Consider the following 18,837-nt stretch of genomic DNA (forward strand, 5'->3'; position numbering starts at 1 on the left):
TTAATGTACCCAAGTATAAAATGTTTAAAAGTTATTGTCAGCAATGACTCCTTCGGCTTACAACTAAAACTCAGTCTAAAACAACGTGGTCTGGTCACATGTACGTGCACATAAACACTGTCAGGGCCTCAGAACTTACACAGATAGAAACCCAAACATAGACAAAACATCTCTTTTTTAGTCTTGCCTGAATATTGTCAATTTGTTAAGGAAGACATGCTTCATTATGTACTTATGCTATTCACTGTACTTGCTGTTTATCATGTTGACTATAACTGATTAAAGTGTCAGATCTCTAGAAAAAGGCATTTTGGTGCTGTTGACCTTTTTGTATAGTTTTTTGTATAGTTCTAAAACCAATGGGGATGTCAAAAACAGTCTGCAGTGCATTGTTAATTTCTGTCCAATATTTTTGTGCAACAAAACAGTCCTAGAACACATGACAATGGTGAGCCTCTTAGCAACCAAAATCCCTCCAACATTCACCCCTCCCCGTGAATAATGTGCACTTTGACACTTTGGGTTATAAAAGAGCGAGTTACATTCTTCCAACATAACTCCCTCCAAACCTGAAACTTTGTGGGATTTTATATATTGTGAAATACACATGTTTTCCCACTCTTCATCCGTCAAAACAAAATTACCATCTTTTCAATCGATCTTTTATGATTCTGATTTGTATGGTAATTCCATAAAGATCCAAGCTCCAGTGGTACAATCGGTCAGCGCGTGGTACTTATAAGACAGTAACCTGCTGAGTGATGCCGAGGTTGGGAGTTCAAGTCTCACCTGAAGCAACATCTTTAATATTAAGGTTGAAAGAGCTAATATAGCTTTGTGCAACATGTAAAATTAATGTACCCAAATATAATTTTTTTTTGAAGTTATTGTTATCAATGACTCCTTCGGCTAACAATTAATCCACGTTAACTCAGCCTAAAACAATGTGGTCTGGTCACATATACAAGTGCAGCTGGTGTCTTTAATTAAATGCAATAATGGTAGAATGTACAAGTTTTCTAACCTCTTGCTGCTGGTGGATGAAGGCGATATAGTTCCAGATTATGTGTTTTGGTTCAACGAAAGTGGCAATCAACCTTTTCCTTTGAGAAAGAAATTAAGAAGAAAAAAAAAGACAAGAAAAAAGACAAGACAAAATGGCGTAAAAAAAAAAGAAGGATCGGTTCAAATTCAAGCGCAAATTTAGGAAGGCAAACAATAATTAAAAAAAAAGTTTCAGGCACACAAGGTCCATGATATGGGTCCCATTTATGTCAAATTTGTCCATTTCCAAGTGTGGTCCGTATGTGACTTTTTTTTCATTCTTTATGACTCTCTCCAAACCTGAAACTTTGTCGGATTTTATATATTTTGAAGTACACATGTTTTCCCACACTTCATTCGTCAAAACAAAATTACCATCTTGCAATCATGCAAATAATCTTTCTGATTCTGATTTGTACATTGTTGAAAATGTCTGATCTATTGTCAATACAGGCTCCAGTGGCGCAATCGGTCAGCGCGCGGTACTTATAAGACAGTAACCTGCAAAGTGATGCCGAGGTTGTGAGTTCGAGCCTCACCTGGAGCAAAATCTTTAATGTCAAGTTTGCAAGAGCTAATATTGCGTTGTTCAGAACGTAAAATTAATGTACCCAAGTATAAAATGTTTAAAAGTTATTGTCAGCAATGACTCCTTCGGCTTACAACTAAAACTAAAACAACGTGGTCTGGTCACATGTACGTGCACATAAACACTGTCAGGGCCTCAGAACTTACACAGATAGAAACCCAAACATAGACAAAACATCTCTTTTTTAGTCTTGCCTGAATATTGTCAATTTGTTAAGGAAGACATGCTTCATTATGTACTTATGCTATTCACTGTACTTGCTGTTTATCATGTTGACTATAACTGATTAAAGTGTCAGATCTCTAGAAAAAGGCATTTTGGTGCTGTTGACCTTTTTGTATAGTTTTTTGTATAGTTCTAAAACCAATGGGGATGTCAAAAACAGTCTGCAGTGCATTGTTAATTTCTGTCCAATATTTTTGTGCAACAAAACAGTCCTAGAACACATGACAATGGTGAGCCTCTTAGCAACCACAATCCCTCCAACATTCACCCCTCCCCGTGAATAATGTGCACTTTGACACTTTGGGTTATAAAAGAGCGAGTTACATTCTTCCAACATAACTCCCTCCAAACCTGAAACTTTGTGGGATTTTATATATTGTGAAATACACATGTTTTCCCACTCTTCATCCGTCAAAACAAAATTACCATCTTTTCAATCGATCTTTTATGATTCTGATTTGTATGGTAATTCCATAAAGATCCAAGCTCCAGTGGTACAATCGGTCAGCGCGTGGTACTTATAAGACAGTAACCTGCTGAGTGATGCCGAGGTTGGGAGTTCAAGTCTCACCTGGAGCAACATCTTTAATATTAAGGTTGCAAGAGCTAATATAGCTTTGTGCAACATGTAAAATTAATGTACCCAAATATAATTTTTTTTTGAAGTTATTGTTATCAATGACTCCTTCGGCTAACAATTAATCCACGTTAACTCAGCCTAAAACAATGTGGTCTGGTCACATATACAAGTGCAGCTGGTGTCTTTAATTAAATGCAATAATGGTAGAATGTACAAGTTTTCTAACCTCTTGCTGCTGGTGGATGAAGCCGATATAGTTCCAGATTATGTGTTTTGGTTCAACGACAGTGGCAATCAACCTTTTCCTTTGAGAAAGAAATTAAGAAGAAAAAAAAAAGACAAGACAAAATGGCGTAAAAAAAAAGAAGGATCGGTTCAAATTCAAGTGCAAATTTAGGAAGGCAAACAATAATTAAAAAAAAAGTTTCAGGCACACAAGGTCCATGATATGGGTCCCATTTATGTCAAATTTGTCCATTTCCAAGTGTGGTCCGTATGTGACTTTTTTTTCATTCTTTATGACTCTCTCCAAACCTGAAACTTTGTCGGATTTTATATATTTTGAAGTACACATGTTTTCCCACACTTCATTCGTCAAAACAAAATTACCATCTTGCAATCATGCAAATAATCTTTCTGATTCTGATTTATACATTGTTGAAAATGTCTGATCTATTGTCAATACAGGCTCCAGTGGCGCAATCGGTCAGCACGCGGTACTTATAAGACAGTAACCTGCAAAGTGATGCCGAGGTTGTGAGTGCGAGCCTCACCTGGAGCAAAATCTTTAATGTCAAGTTTGCAAGAGCTAATATTGCGTTGTTCAGAACGTAAAATTAATGTACCCAAGTATAAAATGTTTAAAAGTTATTGTCAGCAATGACTCCTTCGGCTTACAACTAAAACTCAGTCTAAAACAACGTGGTCTGGTCACATGTACGTGCACATAAACACTGTCAGGGCCTCAGAACTTACACAGATAGAAACCCAAACATAGACAAAACATCTCTTTTTTAGTCTTGCCTGAATATTGTCAATTTGTTAAGGAAGACATGCTTCATTATGTACTTATGCTATTCACTGTACTTGCTGTTTATCATGTTGACTATAACTGATTAAAGTGTCAGATCTCTAGAAAAAGGCATTTTGGTGCTGTTGACCTTTTTGTATAGTTTTTTGTATAGTTCTAAAACCAATGGGGATGTCAAAAACAGTCTGCAGTGCATTGTTAATTTCTGTCCAATATTTTTGTGCAACAAAACAGTCCTAGAACACATGACAATGGTGAGCCTCTTAGCAACCACAATCCCTCCAACATTCACCCCTCCCCGTGAATAATGTGCACTTTGACACTTTGGGTTATAAAAGAGCGAGTTACATTCTTCCAACATAACTCCCTCCAAACCTGAAACTTTGTGGGATTTTATATATTGTGAAATACACATGTTTTCCCACTCTTCATCCGTCAAAACAAAATTACCATCTTTTCAATCGATCTTTTATGATTCTGATTTGTATGGTAATTCCATAAAGATCCAAGCTCCAGTGGTACAATCGGTCAGCGCGTGGTACTTATAAGACAGTAACCTGCTGAGTGATGCCGAGGTTGGGAGTTCAAGTCTCACCTGGAGCAACATCTTTAATATTAAGGTTGCAAGAGCTAATATAGCTTTGTGCAACATGTAAAATTAATGTACCCAAATATAATTTTTTTTTGAAGTTATTGTTATCAATGACTCCTTCGGCTAACAATTAATCCACGTTAACTCAGCCTAAAACAATGTGGTCTGGTCACATATACAAGTGCAGCTGGTGTCTTTAATTAAATGCAATAATGGTAGAATGTACAAGTTTTCTAACCTCTTGCTGCTGGTGGATGAAGCCGATATAGTTCCAGATTATGTGTTTTGGTTCAACGACAGTGGCAATCAACCTTTTCCTTTGAGAAAGAAATTAAGAAGAAAAAAAAAAGACAAGAAAAAAGACAAGACAAAATGGCGTAAAAAAAAAGAAGGATCGGTTCAAATTCAAGTGCAAATTTAGGAAGGCAAACAATAATTAAAAAAAAAGTTTCAGGCACACAAGGTCCATGATATGGGTCCCATTTATGTCAAATTTGTCCATTTCCAAGTGTGGTCCGTATGTGACTTTTTTTTCATTCTTTATGACTCTCTCCAAACCTGAAACTTTGTCGGATTTTATATATTTTGAAGTACACATGTTTTCCCACACTTCATTCGTCAAAACAAAATTACCATCTTGCAATCATGCAAATAATCTTTCTGATTCTGATTTGTACATTGTTGAAAATGTCTGATCTATTGTCAATACAGGCTCCAGTGGCGCAATCGGTCAGCGCGCGGTACTTATAAGACAGTAACCTGCAAAGTGATGCCGAGGTTGTGAGTTCGAGCCTCACCTGGAGCAAAATCTTTAATGTCAAGTTTGCAAGAGCTAATATTGCGTTGTTCAGAACGTAAAATTAATGTACCCAAGTATAAAATGTTTAAAAGTTATTGTCAGCAATGACTCCTTCGGCTTACAACTAAAACTCAGTCTAAAACAACGTGGTCTGGTCACATGTACGTGCACATAAACACTGTCAGGGCCTCAGAACTTACACAGATAGAAACCCAAACATAGACAAAACATCTCTTTTTTAGTCTTGCCTGAATATTGTCAATTTGTTAAGGAAGACATGCTTCATTATGTACTTATGCTATTCACTGTACTTGCTGTTTATCATGTTGACTATAACTGATTAAAGTGTCAGATCTCTAGAAAAAGGCATTTTGGTGCTGTTGACCTTTTTGTATAGTTTTTTGTATAGTTCTAAAACCAATGGGGATGTCAAAAACAGTCTGCAGTGCATTGTTAATTTCTGTCCAATATTTTTGTGCAACAAAACAGTCCTAGAACACATGACAATGGTGAGCCTCTTAGCAACCACAATCCCTCCAACATTCACCCCTCCCCGTGAATAATGTGCACTTTGACACTTTGGGTTATAAAAGAGCGAGTTACATTCTTCCAACATAACTCCCTCCAAACCTGAAACTTTGTGGGATTTTATATATTGTGAAATACACATGTTTTCCCACTCTTCATCCGTCAAAACAAAATTACCATCTTTTCAATCGATCTTTTATGATTCTGATTTGTATGGTAATTCCATAAAGATCCAAGCTCCAGTGGTACAATCGGTCAGCGCGTGGTACTTATAAGACAGTAACCTGCTGAGTGATGCCGAGGTTGGGAGTTCAAGCCTCACCTGGAGTAACATCTTTAATATTAAGGTTGCAAGAGCTAATATAGCTTTGTGCAACATGTAAAATTAATGTACCCAAATATAATTTTTTTTTGAAGTTATTGTTATCAATGACTCCTTCGGCTAACAATTAATCCACGTTAACTCAGCCTAAAACAATGTGGTCTGGTCACATATACAAGTGCAGCTGGTGTCTTTAATTAAATGCAATAATGGTAGAATGTACAAGTTTTCTAACCTCTTGCTGCTGGTGGATGAAGCCGATATAGTTCCAGATTATGTGTTTTGGTTCAACGACAGTGGCAATCAACCTTTTCCTTTGAGAAAGAAATTAAGAAGAAAAAAAAAAGACAAGAAAAAAGACAAGACAAAATGGCGTAAAAAAAAAGAAGGATCGGTTCAAATTCAAGTGCAAATTTAGGAAGGCAAACAATAATAAAAAAAAAAGTTTCAGGCACACAAGGTCCATGATATGGGTCCCATTTATGTCAAATTTGTCCATTTCCAAGTGTGGTCCGTATGTGACTTTTTTTTCATTCTTTATGACTCTCTCCAAACCTGAAACTTTGTCGGATTTTATATATTTTGAAGTACACATGTTTTCCCACACTTCATCCGTCAAAACAAAATTACCATCTTGCAATCATGCAAATAATCTTTCTGATTCTGATTTATACATTGTTGAAAATGTCTGATCTATTGTCAATACAGGCTCCAGTGGCGCAATCGGTCAGCGCGCGGTACTTATAAGACAGTAACCTGCAAAGTGATGCCGAGGTTGTGAGTTCGAGCCTCACCTGGAGCAAAATCTTTAATGTCAAGTTTGCAAGAGCTAATATTGCGTTGTTCAGAACGTAAAATTAATGTACCCAAGTATAAAATGTTTAAAAGTTATTGTCAGCAATGACTCCTTCGGCTTACAACTAAAACTAAAACAACGTGGTCTGGTCACATGTACGTGCACATAAACACTGTCAGGGCCTCAGAACTTACACAGATAGAAACCCAAACATAGACAAAACATCTCTTTTTTAGTCTTGCCTGAATATTGTCAATTTGTTAAGGAAGACATGCTTCATTATGTACTTATGCTATTCACTGTACTTGCTGTTTATCATGTTGACTATAACTGATTAAAGTGTCAGATCTCTAGAAAAAGGCATTTTGGTGCTGTTGACCTTTTTGTATAGTTTTTTGTATAGTTCTAAAACCAATGGGGATGTCAAAAACAGTCTGCAGTGCATTGTTAATTTCTGTCCAATATTTTTGTGCAACAAAACAGTCCTAGAACACATGACAATGGTGAGCCTCTTAGCAACCACAATCCCTCCAACATTCACCCCTCCCCGTGAATAATGTGCACTTTGACACTTTGGGTTATAAAAGAGCGAGTTACATTCTTCCAACATAACTCCCTCCAAACCTGAAACTTTGTGGGATTTTATATATTGTGAAATACACATGTTTTCCCACTCTTCATCCTTCAAAACAAAATTACCATCTTTTCAATCGATCTTTTATGATTCTGATTTGTATGGTAATTCCATAAAGATCCAAGCTCCAGTGGTACAATCGGTCAGCGCGTGGTACTTATAAGACAGTAACCTGCTGAGTGATGCCGAGGTTGGGAGTTCAAGTCTCACCTGGAGCAACATCTTTAATATTAAGGTTGCAAGAGCTAATATAGCTTTGTGCAACATGTAAAATTAATGTACCCAAATATAATTTTTTTTTGAAGTTATTGTTATCAATGACTCCTTCGGCTAACAATTAATCCACGTTAACTCAGCCTAAAACAATGTGGTCTGGTCACATATACAAGTGCAGCTGGTGTCTTTAATTAAATGCAATAATGGTAGAATGTACAAGTTTTCTAACCTCTTGCTGCTGGTGGATGAAGCCGATATAGTTCCAGATTATGTGTTTTGGTTCAACGACAGTGGCAATCAACCTTTTCCTTTGAGAAAGAAATTAAGAAGAAAAAAAAAAGACAAGAAAAAAGACAAGACAAAATGGCGTAAAAAAAAAGAAGGATCGGTTCAAATTCAAGTGCAAATTTAGGAAGGCAAACAATAATTAAAAAAAAAGTTTCAGGCACACAAGGTCCATGATATGGGTCCCATTTATGTCAAATTTGTCCATTTCCAAGTGTGGTCCGTATGTGACTTTTTTTTCATTCTTTATGACTCTCTCCAAACCTGAAACTTTGTCGGATTTTATATATTTTGAAGTACACATGTTTTCCCACACTTCATTCGTCAAAACAAAATTACCATCTTGCAATCATGCAAATAATCTTTCTGATTCTGATTTATACATTGTTGAAAATGTCTGATCTATTGTCAATACAGGCTCCAGTGGCGCAATCGGTCAGCGCGCGGTACTTATAAGACAGTAACCTGCAAAGTGATGCCGAGGTTGTGAGTTCGAGCCTCACCTGGAGCAAAATCTTTAATGTCAAGTTTGCAAGAGCTAATATTGCGTTGTTCAGAACGTAAAATTAATGTACCCAAGTATAAAATGTTTAAAAGTTATTGTCAGCAATGACTCCTTCGGCTTACAACTAAAACTCAGTCTAAAACAACGTGGTCTGGTCACATGTACGTGCACATAAACACTGTCAGGGCCTCAGAACTTACACAGATAGAAACCCAAACATAGACAAAACATCTCTTTTTTAGTCTTGCCTGAATATTGTCAATTTGTTAAGGAAGACATGCTTCATTATGTACTTATGCTATTCACTGTACTTGCTGTTTATCATGTTGACTATAACTGATTAAAGTGTCAGATCTCTAGAAAAAGGCATTTTGGTGCTGTTGACCTTTTTGTATAGTTTTTTGTATAGTTCTAAAACCAATGGGGATGTCAAAAACAGTCTGCAGTGCATTGTTAATTTCTGTCCAATATTTTTGTGCAACAAAACAGTCCTAGAACACATGACAATGGTGAGCCTCTTAGCAACCACAATCCCTCCAACATTCACCCCTCCCCGTGAATAATGTGCACTTTGACACTTTGGGTTATAAAAGAGCGAGTTACATTCTTCCAACATAACTCCCTCCAAACCTGAAACTTTGTGGGATTTTATATATTGTGAAATACACATGTTTTCCCACTCTTCATCCGTCAAAACAAAATTACCATCTTTTCAATCGATCTTTTATGATTCTGATTTGTATGGTAATTCCATAAAGATCCAAGCTCCAGTGGTACAATCGGTCAGCGCGTGGTACTTATAAGACAGTAACCTGCTGAGTGATGCCGAGGTTGGGAGTTCAAGTCTCACCTGGAGCAACATCTTTAATATTAAGGTTGCAAGAGCTAATATAGCTTTGTGCAACATGTAAAATTAATGTACCCAAATATAATTTTTTTTTGAAGTTATTGTTATCAATGACTCCTTCGGCTAACAATTAATCCACGTTAACTCAGCCTAAAACAATGTGGTCTGGTCACATATACAAGTGCAGCTGGTGTCTTTAATTAAATGCAATAATGGTAGAATGTACAAGTTTTCTAACCTCTTGCTGCTGGTGGATGAAGCCGATATAGTTCCAGATTATGTGTTTTGGTTCAACGACAGTGGCAATCAACCTTTTCCTTTGAGAAAGAAATTAAGAAGAAAAAAAAAAGACAAGAAAAAAGACAAGACAAAATGGCGTAAAAAAAAAGAAGGATCGGTTCAAATTCAAGTGCAAATTTAGGAAGGCAAACAATAATTAAAAAAAAAGTTTCAGGCACACAAGGTCCATGATATGGGTCCCATTTATGTCAAATTTGTCCATTTCCAAGTGTGGTCCGTATGTGACTTTTTTTTCATTCTTTATGACTCTCTCCAAACCTGAAACTTTGTCGGATTTTATATATTTTGAAGTACACATGTTTTCCCACACTTCATTCGTCAAAACAAAATTACCATCTTGCAATCATGCAAATAATCTTTCTGATTCTGATTTGTACATTGTTGAAAATGTCTGATCTATTGTCAATACAGGCTCCAGTGGCGCAATCGGTCAGCGCGCGGTACTTATAAGACAGTAACCTGCAAAGTGATGCCGAGGTTGTGAGTTCGAGCCTCACCTGGAGCAAAATCTTTAATGTCAAGTTTGCAATAGCTAATATTGCGTTGTTCAGAACGTAAAATTAATGTACCCAAGTATAAAATGTTTAAAAGTTATTGTCAGCAATGACTCCTTCGGCTTACAACTAAAACTCAGTCTAAAACAACGTGGTCTGGTCACATGTACGTGCACATAAACACTGTCAGGGCCTCAGAACTTACACAGATAGAAACCCAAACATAGACAAAACATCTCTTTTTTAGTCTTGCCTGAATATTGTCAATTTGTTAAGGAAGACATGCTTCATTATGTACTTATGCTATTCACTGTACTTGCTGTTTATCATGTTGACTATAACTGATTAAAGTGTCAGATCTCTAGAAAAAGGCATTTTGGTGCTGTTGACCTTTTTGTATAGTTTTTTGTATAGTTCTAAAACCAATGGGGATGTCAAAAACAGTCTGCAGTGCATTGTTAATTTCTGTCCAATATTTTTGTGCAACAAAACAGTCCTAGAACACATGACAATGGTGAGCCTCTTAGCAACCACAATCCCTCCAACATTCACCCCTCCCCGTGAATAATGTGCACTTTGACACTTTGGGTTATAAAAGAGCGAGTTACATTCTTCCAACATAACTCCCTCCAAACCTGAAACTTTGTGGGATTTTATATATTGTGAAATACACATGTTTTCCCACTCTTCATCCGTCAAAACAAAATTACCATCTTTTCAATCGATCTTTTATGATTCTGATTTGTATGGTAATTCCATAAAGATCCAAGCTCCAGTGGTACAATCGGTCAGCGCGTGGTACTTATAAGACAGTAACCTGCTGAGTGATGCCGAGGTTGGGAGTTCAAGCCTCACCTGGAGTAACATCTTTAATATTAAGGTTGCAAGAGCTAATATAGCTTTGTGCAACATGTAAAATTAATGTACCCAAATATAATTTTTTTTTGAAGTTATTGTTATCAATGACTCCTTCGGCTAACAATTAATCCACGTTAACTCAGCCTAAAACAATGTGGTCTGGTCACATATACAAGTGCAGCTGGTGTCTTTAATTAAATGCAATAATGGTAGAATGTACAAGTTTTCTAACCTCTTGCTGCTGGTGGATGAAGCCGATATAGTTCCAGATTATGTGTTTTGGTTCAACGACAGTGGCAATCAACCTTTTCCTTTGAGAAAGAAATTAAGAAGAAAAAAAAAAGACAAGAAAAAAGACAAGACAAAATGGCGTAAAAAAAAAGAAGGATCGGTTCAAATTCAAGTGCAAATTTAGGAAGGCAAACAATAATAAAAAAAAAAGTTTCAGGCACACAAGGTCCATGATATGGGTCCCATTTATGTCAAATTTGTCCATTTCCAAGTGTGGTCCGTATGTGACTTTTTTTTCATTCTTTATGACTCTCTCCAAACCTGAAACTTTGTCGGATTTTATATATTTTGAAGTACACATGTTTTCCCACACTTCATTCGTCAAAACAAAATTACCATCTTGCAATCATGCAAATAATCTTTCTGATTCTGATTTGTACATTGTTGAAAATGTCTGATCTATAGTCAATACAGGCTCCAGTGGCGCAATCGGTCAGCACGCGGTACTTATAAGACAGTAACCTGCAAAGTGATGCCGAGGTTGTGAGTTCGAGCCTCACCTGGAGCAAAATCTTTAATGTCAAGTTTGCAAGAGCTAATATTGCGTTGTTCAGAACGTAAAATTAATGTACCCAAGTATAAAATGTTTAAAAGTTATTGTCAGCAATGACTCCTTCGGCTTACAACTAAAACTCAGTCTAAAACAACGTGGTCTGGTCACATGTACGTGCACATAAACACTGTCAGGGCCTCAGAACTTAAACAGATAGAAACCCAAACATAGACAAAACATCTCTTTTTTAGTCTTGCCTGAATATTGTCAATTTGTTAAGGAAGACATGCTTCATTATGTACTTATGCTATTCACTGTACTTGCTGTTTATCATGTTGACTATAACTGATTAAAGTGTCAGATCTCTAGAAAAAGGCATTTTGGTGCTGTTGACCTTTTTGTATAGTTTTTTGTATAGTTCTAAAACCAATGGGGATGTCAAAAACAGTCTGCAGTGCATTGTTAATTTCTGTCCAATATTTTTGTGCAACAAAACAGTCCTAGAACACATGACAATGGTGAGCCTCTTAGCAACCACAATCCCTCCAACATTCACCCCTCCCCGTGAATAATGTGCACTTTGACACTTTGGGTTATAAAAGAGCGAGTTACATTCTTCCAACATAACTCCCTCCAAACCTGAAACTTTGTGGGATTTTATATATTGTGAAATACACATGTTTTCCCACTCTTCATCCGTCAAAACAAAATTACCATCTTTTCAATCGATCTTTTATGATTCTGATTTGTATGGTAATTCCATAACGATCCAAGCTCCAGTGGTACAATCGGTCAGCGCGTGGTACTTATAAGACAGTAACCTGCTGAATGATGCCGAGGTTGGGAGTTCAAGCCTCACCTGGAGTAACATCTTTAATATTAAGGTTGCAAGAGCTAATATAGCTTTGTGCAACATGTAAAATTAATGTACCCAAATATAATTTTTTTTTGAAGTTATTGTTATCAATGACTCCTTCGGCTAACAATTAATCCACGTTAACTCAGCCTAAAACAATGTGGTCTGGTCACATATACAAGTGCAGCTGGTGTCTTTAATTAAATGCAATAATGGTAGAATGTACAAGTTTTCTAACCTCTTGCTGCTGGTGGATGAAGCCGATATAGTTCCAGATTATGTGTTTTGGTTCAACGACAGTGGCAATCAACCTTTTCCTTTGAGAAAGAAATTAAGAAGAAAAAAAAAAGACAAGAAAAAAGACAAGACAAAATGGCGTAAAAAAAAAGAAGGATCGGTTCAAATTCAAGTGCAAATTTAGGAAGGCAAACAATAATAAAAAAAAAAGTTTCAGGCACACAAGGTCCATGATATGGGTCCCATTTATGTCAAATTTGTCCATTTCCAAGTGTGGTCCGTATGTGACTTTTTTTTCATTCTTTATGACTCTCTCCAAACCTGAAACTTTGTCGGATTTTATATATTTTGAAGTACACATGTTTTCCCACACTTCATTCGTCAAAACAAAATTACCATCTTGCAATCATGCAAATAATCTTTCTGATTCTGATTTGTACATTGTTGAAAATGTCTGATCTATTGTCAATACAGGCTCCAGTGGCGCAATCGGTCAGCACGCGGTACTTATAAGACAGTAACCTGCAAAGTGATGCCGAGGTTGTAAGTTCGAGCCTCACCTGGAGCAAAATCTTTAATGTCAAGTTTGCAAGAGCTAATATTGCGTTGTTCAGAACGTAAAATTAATGTACCCAAGTATAAAATGTTTAAAAGTTATTGTCAGCAATGACTCCTTCGGCTTACAACTAAAACTCAGTCTAAAACAACGTGGTCTGGTCACATGTACGTGCACATAAACACTGTCAGGGCCTCAGAACTTAAACAGATAGAAACCCAAACATAGACAAAACATCTCTTTTTTAGTCTTGCCTGAATATTGTCAATTTGTTAAGGAAGACATGCTTCATTATGTACTTATGCTATTCACTGTACTTGCTGTTTATCATGTTGACTATAACTGATTAAAGTGTCAGATCTCTAGAAAAAGGCATTTTGGTGCTGTTGACCTTTTTGTATAGTTTTTTGTATAGTTCTAAAACCAATGGGGATGTCAAAAACAGTCTGCAGTGCATTGTTAATTTCTGTCCAATATTTTTGTGCAACAAAACAGTCCTAGAACACATGACAATGGTGAGCCTCTTAGCAACCACAATCCCTCCAACATTCACCCCTCCCCGTGAATAATGTGCACTTTGACACTTTGGGTTATAAAAGAGCGAGTTACATTCTTCCAACATAACTCCCTCCAAACCTGAAACTTTGTGGGATTTTATATATTGTGAAATACACATGTTTTCCCACTCTTCATCCGTCAAAACAAAATTACCATCTTTTCAATCGATCTTTTATGATTCTGATTTGTATGGTAATTCCATAAAGATCCAAGCTCCAGTGGTACAATCGGTCAGCGCGTGGTACTTATAAGACAGTAACCTGCTGAGTGATGCCGAGGTTGGGAGTTCAAGCCTCACCTGGAGTAACATCTTTAATATTAAGGTTGCAAGAGCTAATATAGCTTTGTGCAACATGTAAAATTAATGTACCCAAATATAATTTTTTTTTGAAGTTATTGTTATCAATGACTCCTTCGGCTAACAATTAATCCACGTTAACTCAGCCTAAAACAATGTGGTCTGGTCACATATACAAGTGCAGCTGGTGTCTTTAATTAAATGCAATAATGGTAGAATGTACAAGTTTTCTAACCTCTTGCTGCTGGTGGATGAAGCCGATATAGTTCCAGATTATGTGTTTTGGTTCAACGACAGTGGCAATCAACCTTTTCCTTTGAGAAAGAAATTAAGAAGAAAAAAAAAAGACAAGAAAAAAGACAAGACAAAATGGCGTAAAAAAAAAGAAGGATCGGTTCAAATTCAAGTGCAAATTTAGGAAGGCAAACAATAATAAAAAAAAAAGTTTCAGGCACACAAGGTCCATGATATGGGTCCCATTTATGTCAAATTTGTCCATTTCCAAGTGTGGTCCGTATGTGACTTTTTTTTCATTCTTTATGACTCTCTCCAAACCTGAAACTTTGTCGGATTTTATATATTTTGAAGTACACATGTTTTCCCACACTTCATTCGTCAAAACAAAATTACCATCTTGCAATCATGCAAATAATCTTTCTGATTCTGATTTGTACATTGTTGAAAATGTCTGATCTATTGTCAATACAGGCTCCAGTGGCGCAATCGGTCAGCACGCGGTACTTATAAGACAGTAACCTGCAAAGTGATGCCGAGGTTGTAAGTTCGAGCCTCACCTGGAGCAAAATCTTTAATGTCAAGTTTGCAAGAGCTAATATTGCGTTGTTCAAAACGTAAAATTAATGTACCCAAGTATAAAATGTTTAAAAGTTATTGTCAGCAATGACTCCTTCGGCTTACAACTAAAACTCAGTCTAAAACAACGTGGTCTGGTCACATGTACGTGCACATAAACACTGTCAGGGCCTCAGAACTTAAACAGATAGAAACCCAAACATAGACAAAACATCTCTTTTTTAGTCTTGCCTGAATATTGTCAATTTGTTAAGGAAGACATGCTTCATTATGTACTTATGCTATTCACTGTACTTGCTGTTTATCATGTTGACTATAACTGATTAAAGTGTCAGATCTCTAGAAAAAGGCATTTTGGTGCTGTTGACCTTTTTGTATAGTTTTTTGTATAGTTCTAAAACCAATGGGGATGTCAAAAACAGTCTGCAGTGCATTGTTAATTTCTGTCCAATATTTTTGTGCAACAAAACAGTCCTAGAACACATGACAATGGTGAGCCTCTTAGCAACCACAATCCCTCCAACATTCACCCCTCCCCGTGAATAATGTGCACTTTGACACTTTGGGTTATAAAAGAGCGAGTTACATTCTTCCAACATAACTCCCTCCAAACCTGAAACTTTGTGGGATTTTATATATTGTGAAATACACATGTTTTCCTACTCTTCATCCGTCAAAACAAAATTACCATCTTTTCAATCGATCTTTTATGATTCTGATTTGTATGGTAATTCCATAAAGATCCAAGCTCCAGTGGTACAATCGGTCAGCGCGTGGTACTTATAAGACAGTAACCTGCTGAGTGATGCCGAGGTTGGGAGTTCAAGCCTCACCTCGAGTAACATCTTTAATATTAAGGTTGCAAGAGCTAATATAGCTTTGTGCAACATGTAAAATTAATGTACCCAAATATAATTTTTTTAGAAGTTATTGTTATCAATGACTCCTTCGGCTAACAATTAATCCACGTTAACTCAGCCTAAAACAATGTGGTCTGGTCACATATACAAGTGCAGCTGGTGTCTTTAATTAAATGCAATAATGGTAGAATGTACAAGTTTTCTAACCTCTTGCTGCTGGTGGATGAAGGCGATATAGTTCCAGATTATGTGTTTTGGTTCAACGAAAGTGGCAATCAACCTTTTCCTTTGAGAAAGAAATTAAGAAGAAAAAAAAAGACAAGAAAAAAGACAAGACAAAATGGCGTAAAAAAAAAGAAGGATCGGTTCAAATTCAAGCGCAAATTTAGGAAGGCAAACAATAATTAAAAAAAAAGTTTCAGGCACACAAGGTCCATGATATGGGTCCCATTTATGTCAAATTTGTCCATTTCCAAGTGTGGTCCGTATGTGACTTTTTTTTCATTCTTTATGACTCTCTCCAAACCTGAAACTTTGTCGGATTTTATATATTTTGAAGTACACATGTTTTCCCACACTTCATTCGTCAAAACAAAATTACCATCTTGCAATCATGCAAATAATCTTTCTGATTCTGATTTGTACATTGTTGAAAATGTCTGATCTATTGTCAATACAGGCTCCAGTGGCGCAATCGGTCAGCGCGTGGTACATATAAGACAGTAACCTGCAAAGTGATGCCGAGGTTGTGAGTTCGAGCCTCACCTGGAGCAAAATCTTTAATGTCAAGTTTGCAAGAGCTAATATTGCGTTGTTCAGAACGTAAAATTAATGTACCCAAGTATAAAATGTTTAAAAGTTATTGTCAGCAATGACTCCTTCGGCTTACAACTAAAACTCAGTCTAAAACAACGTGGTCTGGTCACATGTACGTGCACATAAACACTGTCAGGGCCTCAGAACTTACACAGATAGAAACCCAAACATAGACAAAACATCTCTTTTTTAGTCTTGCCTGAATATTGTCAATTTGTTAAGGAAGACATGCTTCATTATGTACTTATGCTATTCACTGTACTTGCTGTTTATCATGTTGACTATAACTGATTAAAGTGTCAGATCTCTAGAAAAAGGCATTTTGGTGCTGTTGACCTTTTTGTATAGTTTTTTGTATAGTTCTAAAACCAATGGGGATGTCAAAAACAGTCTGCAGTGCATTGTTAATTTCTGTCCAATATTTTTGTGCAACAAAACAGTCCTAGAACACATGACAATGGTGAGCCTCTTAGCAACCACAATCCCTCCAACATTCACCCCTCCCCGTGAATAATGTGCACTTTGACACTTTGGGTTATAAAAGAGCGAGTTACATTCTTCCAACATAACTCCCTCCAAACCTGAAACTTTGTGGGATTTTATATATTGTGAAATACACATGTTTTCCCACTCTTCATCCGTCAAAACAAAATTACCATCTTTGCAATCGATCTTTTATGATTCTGATTTGTATGGTAATTCCATAAAGATCCAAGCTCCAGTGGTACAATCGGTCAGCGCGTGGTAGTTATAAGACAGTAACCTGCTGAGTGATGCCGAGGTTGGGAGTTCAAGCCTCACCTGGAGCAACATCTTTAATATTAAGGTTGCAAGAGCTAATATAGCTTTGTGCAACATGTAAAATTTATGTACCCAAATATAATTTTTTTTTGAAGTTATTGTTATCAATGACTCCTTCGGCTAACAATTAAACCACGTTAACTCAGCCTAAAACAATGTGGTCTGGTCACATATACAAGTGCAGCTGGTGTCTTTAATTAAATGCAATAATGGTAGAATGTACAAGTTTTCTAACCTCTTGCTGCTGGTGGATGAAGCCGATATAGTTCCAGATTATGTGTTTTGGTTCAACGACAGTGGCAATCAACCTTTTCCTTTGAGAAAGAAATTAAGAAGAAAAAAAAAAGACAAGAAAAAAGACAAGACAAAATGGCGTAAAAAAAATGAAGGATCGGTTCAAATTCAAGTGCAAATTTAGGAAGGCAAACAATAATTAAAAAAAAAGTTTCAGGCACACAAGGTCCATGATATGGGTCCCATTTATGTCAAATTTGTCCATTTCCAAGTGTGGTCCGTATGTGACTTTTTTTTCATTCTTTATGACTCTCTCCAAACCTGAAACTTTGTCGGATTTTATATATTTTGAAGTACACATGTTTTCCCACACTTCATCCGTCAAAACAAAATTACCATCTTGCAATCATGCAAATAATCTTTCTGATTCTGATTTGTACATTGTTGAAAATGTCTGATCTATTGTCAATACAGGCTCCAGTGGCGCAATCGGTCAGCGAGGTTGTGAGTTCGAGCCTCACCTGGAGCAAAATCTTTAATGTCAAGTTTGCAAGAGCTAATATTGCATTGTTCAGAACGTAAAATTAATGTACCCAAGTATAAAATGTTTAAAAGTTATTGTCAGCAATGACTCCTTCGGCTTACAACTAAAACTCAGTCTAAAACAACGTGGTCTGGTCACATGTACGTGCACATAAACACTGTCAGGGCCTCAGAACTTACACAGATAGAAACCCAAACATAGACAAAACATCTCTTTTTTAGTCTTGCCTGAATATTGTCAATTTGTTAAGGAAGACATGCTTCATTATGTACTTATGCTATTCACTGTACTTGCTGTTTATCATGTTGACTATAACTGATTAAAGTGTCAGATCTCTAGAAAAAGGCATTTTGGTGCTGTTGACCTTTTTGTATAGTTTTTTGTATAGTTCTAAAACCAATGGGGATGTCAAAAACAGTCTGCAGTGCATTGTTAATTTCTGTCCAATATTTTTGTGCAACAAAACAGTCCTAGAACACATGACAATGGTGAGCCTCTTAGCAACCACAATCCCTCCAACATTCACCCCTCCCCGTGAATAATGTGCACTTTGACACTTTGGGTTATAAAAGAGCGAGTTACATTCTTCCAACATAACTCCCTCCAAACCTGAAACTTTGTGGGATTTTATATATTGTGAAATACACATGTTTTCCCACTCTTCATCCGTCAAAACAAAATTACCATCTTTTCAATCGATCTTTTATGATTCTGATTTGTATGGTAATTCCATAAAGATCCAAGCTCCAGTGGTACAATCGGTCAGCGCGTGGTACTTATAAGACAGTAACCTGCTGAGTGATGCCGAGGTTGGGAGTTCAAGTCTCACCTGGAGC

At 36.6% G+C, this 18,837-nt stretch overlaps 1 protein-coding gene and 10 non-coding genes across 11 annotated transcripts in view; all 11 read left to right on the top strand.

Annotated features, from left to right (window-relative positions):
- Window positions 1–18,837, top strand: part of msrb1b (methionine sulfoxide reductase B1b) — a 66,236-nt gene that overhangs the window by 26,967 nt on the left and 20,432 nt on the right. The window lies entirely within an intron of this gene.
- Window positions 1,498–1,591, top strand: trnai-uau (transfer RNA isoleucine (anticodon UAU)). The gene is made up of 2 exons: window positions 1,498–1,535; window positions 1,556–1,591. It is a non-coding gene; the product is annotated as a tRNA-Ile (tRNA).
- On the top strand, window positions 3,126–3,219 carry trnai-uau (transfer RNA isoleucine (anticodon UAU)). The gene is made up of 2 exons: window positions 3,126–3,163; window positions 3,184–3,219. It is a non-coding gene; the product is annotated as a tRNA-Ile (tRNA).
- trnai-uau (transfer RNA isoleucine (anticodon UAU)) lies at window positions 4,772–4,865 on the top strand. Its single transcript has 2 exons — window positions 4,772–4,809; window positions 4,830–4,865. It is a non-coding gene; the product is annotated as a tRNA-Ile (tRNA).
- Window positions 6,418–6,511, top strand: trnai-uau (transfer RNA isoleucine (anticodon UAU)). The gene is made up of 2 exons: window positions 6,418–6,455; window positions 6,476–6,511. It is a non-coding gene; the product is annotated as a tRNA-Ile (tRNA).
- trnai-uau (transfer RNA isoleucine (anticodon UAU)) lies at window positions 8,058–8,151 on the top strand. Its single transcript has 2 exons — window positions 8,058–8,095; window positions 8,116–8,151. It is a non-coding gene; the product is annotated as a tRNA-Ile (tRNA).
- trnai-uau (transfer RNA isoleucine (anticodon UAU)) lies at window positions 9,704–9,797 on the top strand. Its single transcript has 2 exons — window positions 9,704–9,741; window positions 9,762–9,797. It is a non-coding gene; the product is annotated as a tRNA-Ile (tRNA).
- Window positions 11,350–11,443, top strand: trnai-uau (transfer RNA isoleucine (anticodon UAU)). Its single transcript has 2 exons — window positions 11,350–11,387; window positions 11,408–11,443. It is a non-coding gene; the product is annotated as a tRNA-Ile (tRNA).
- trnai-uau (transfer RNA isoleucine (anticodon UAU)) lies at window positions 12,996–13,089 on the top strand. Its single transcript has 2 exons — window positions 12,996–13,033; window positions 13,054–13,089. It is a non-coding gene; the product is annotated as a tRNA-Ile (tRNA).
- Window positions 14,642–14,735, top strand: trnai-uau (transfer RNA isoleucine (anticodon UAU)). Its single transcript has 2 exons — window positions 14,642–14,679; window positions 14,700–14,735. It is a non-coding gene; the product is annotated as a tRNA-Ile (tRNA).
- Window positions 16,286–16,379, top strand: trnai-uau (transfer RNA isoleucine (anticodon UAU)). Its single transcript has 2 exons — window positions 16,286–16,323; window positions 16,344–16,379. It is a non-coding gene; the product is annotated as a tRNA-Ile (tRNA).

The sequence above is a fragment of the Eucyclogobius newberryi genome, unplaced genomic scaffold, assembly GCF_026437365.1.
Source record: "Eucyclogobius newberryi isolate DKJ021-1_F unplaced genomic scaffold, fEucNew1.0.hap1 SCAF_20, whole genome shotgun sequence".
Lineage (NCBI taxonomy): Eukaryota > Metazoa > Chordata > Actinopteri > Gobiiformes > Gobiidae > Eucyclogobius > Eucyclogobius newberryi.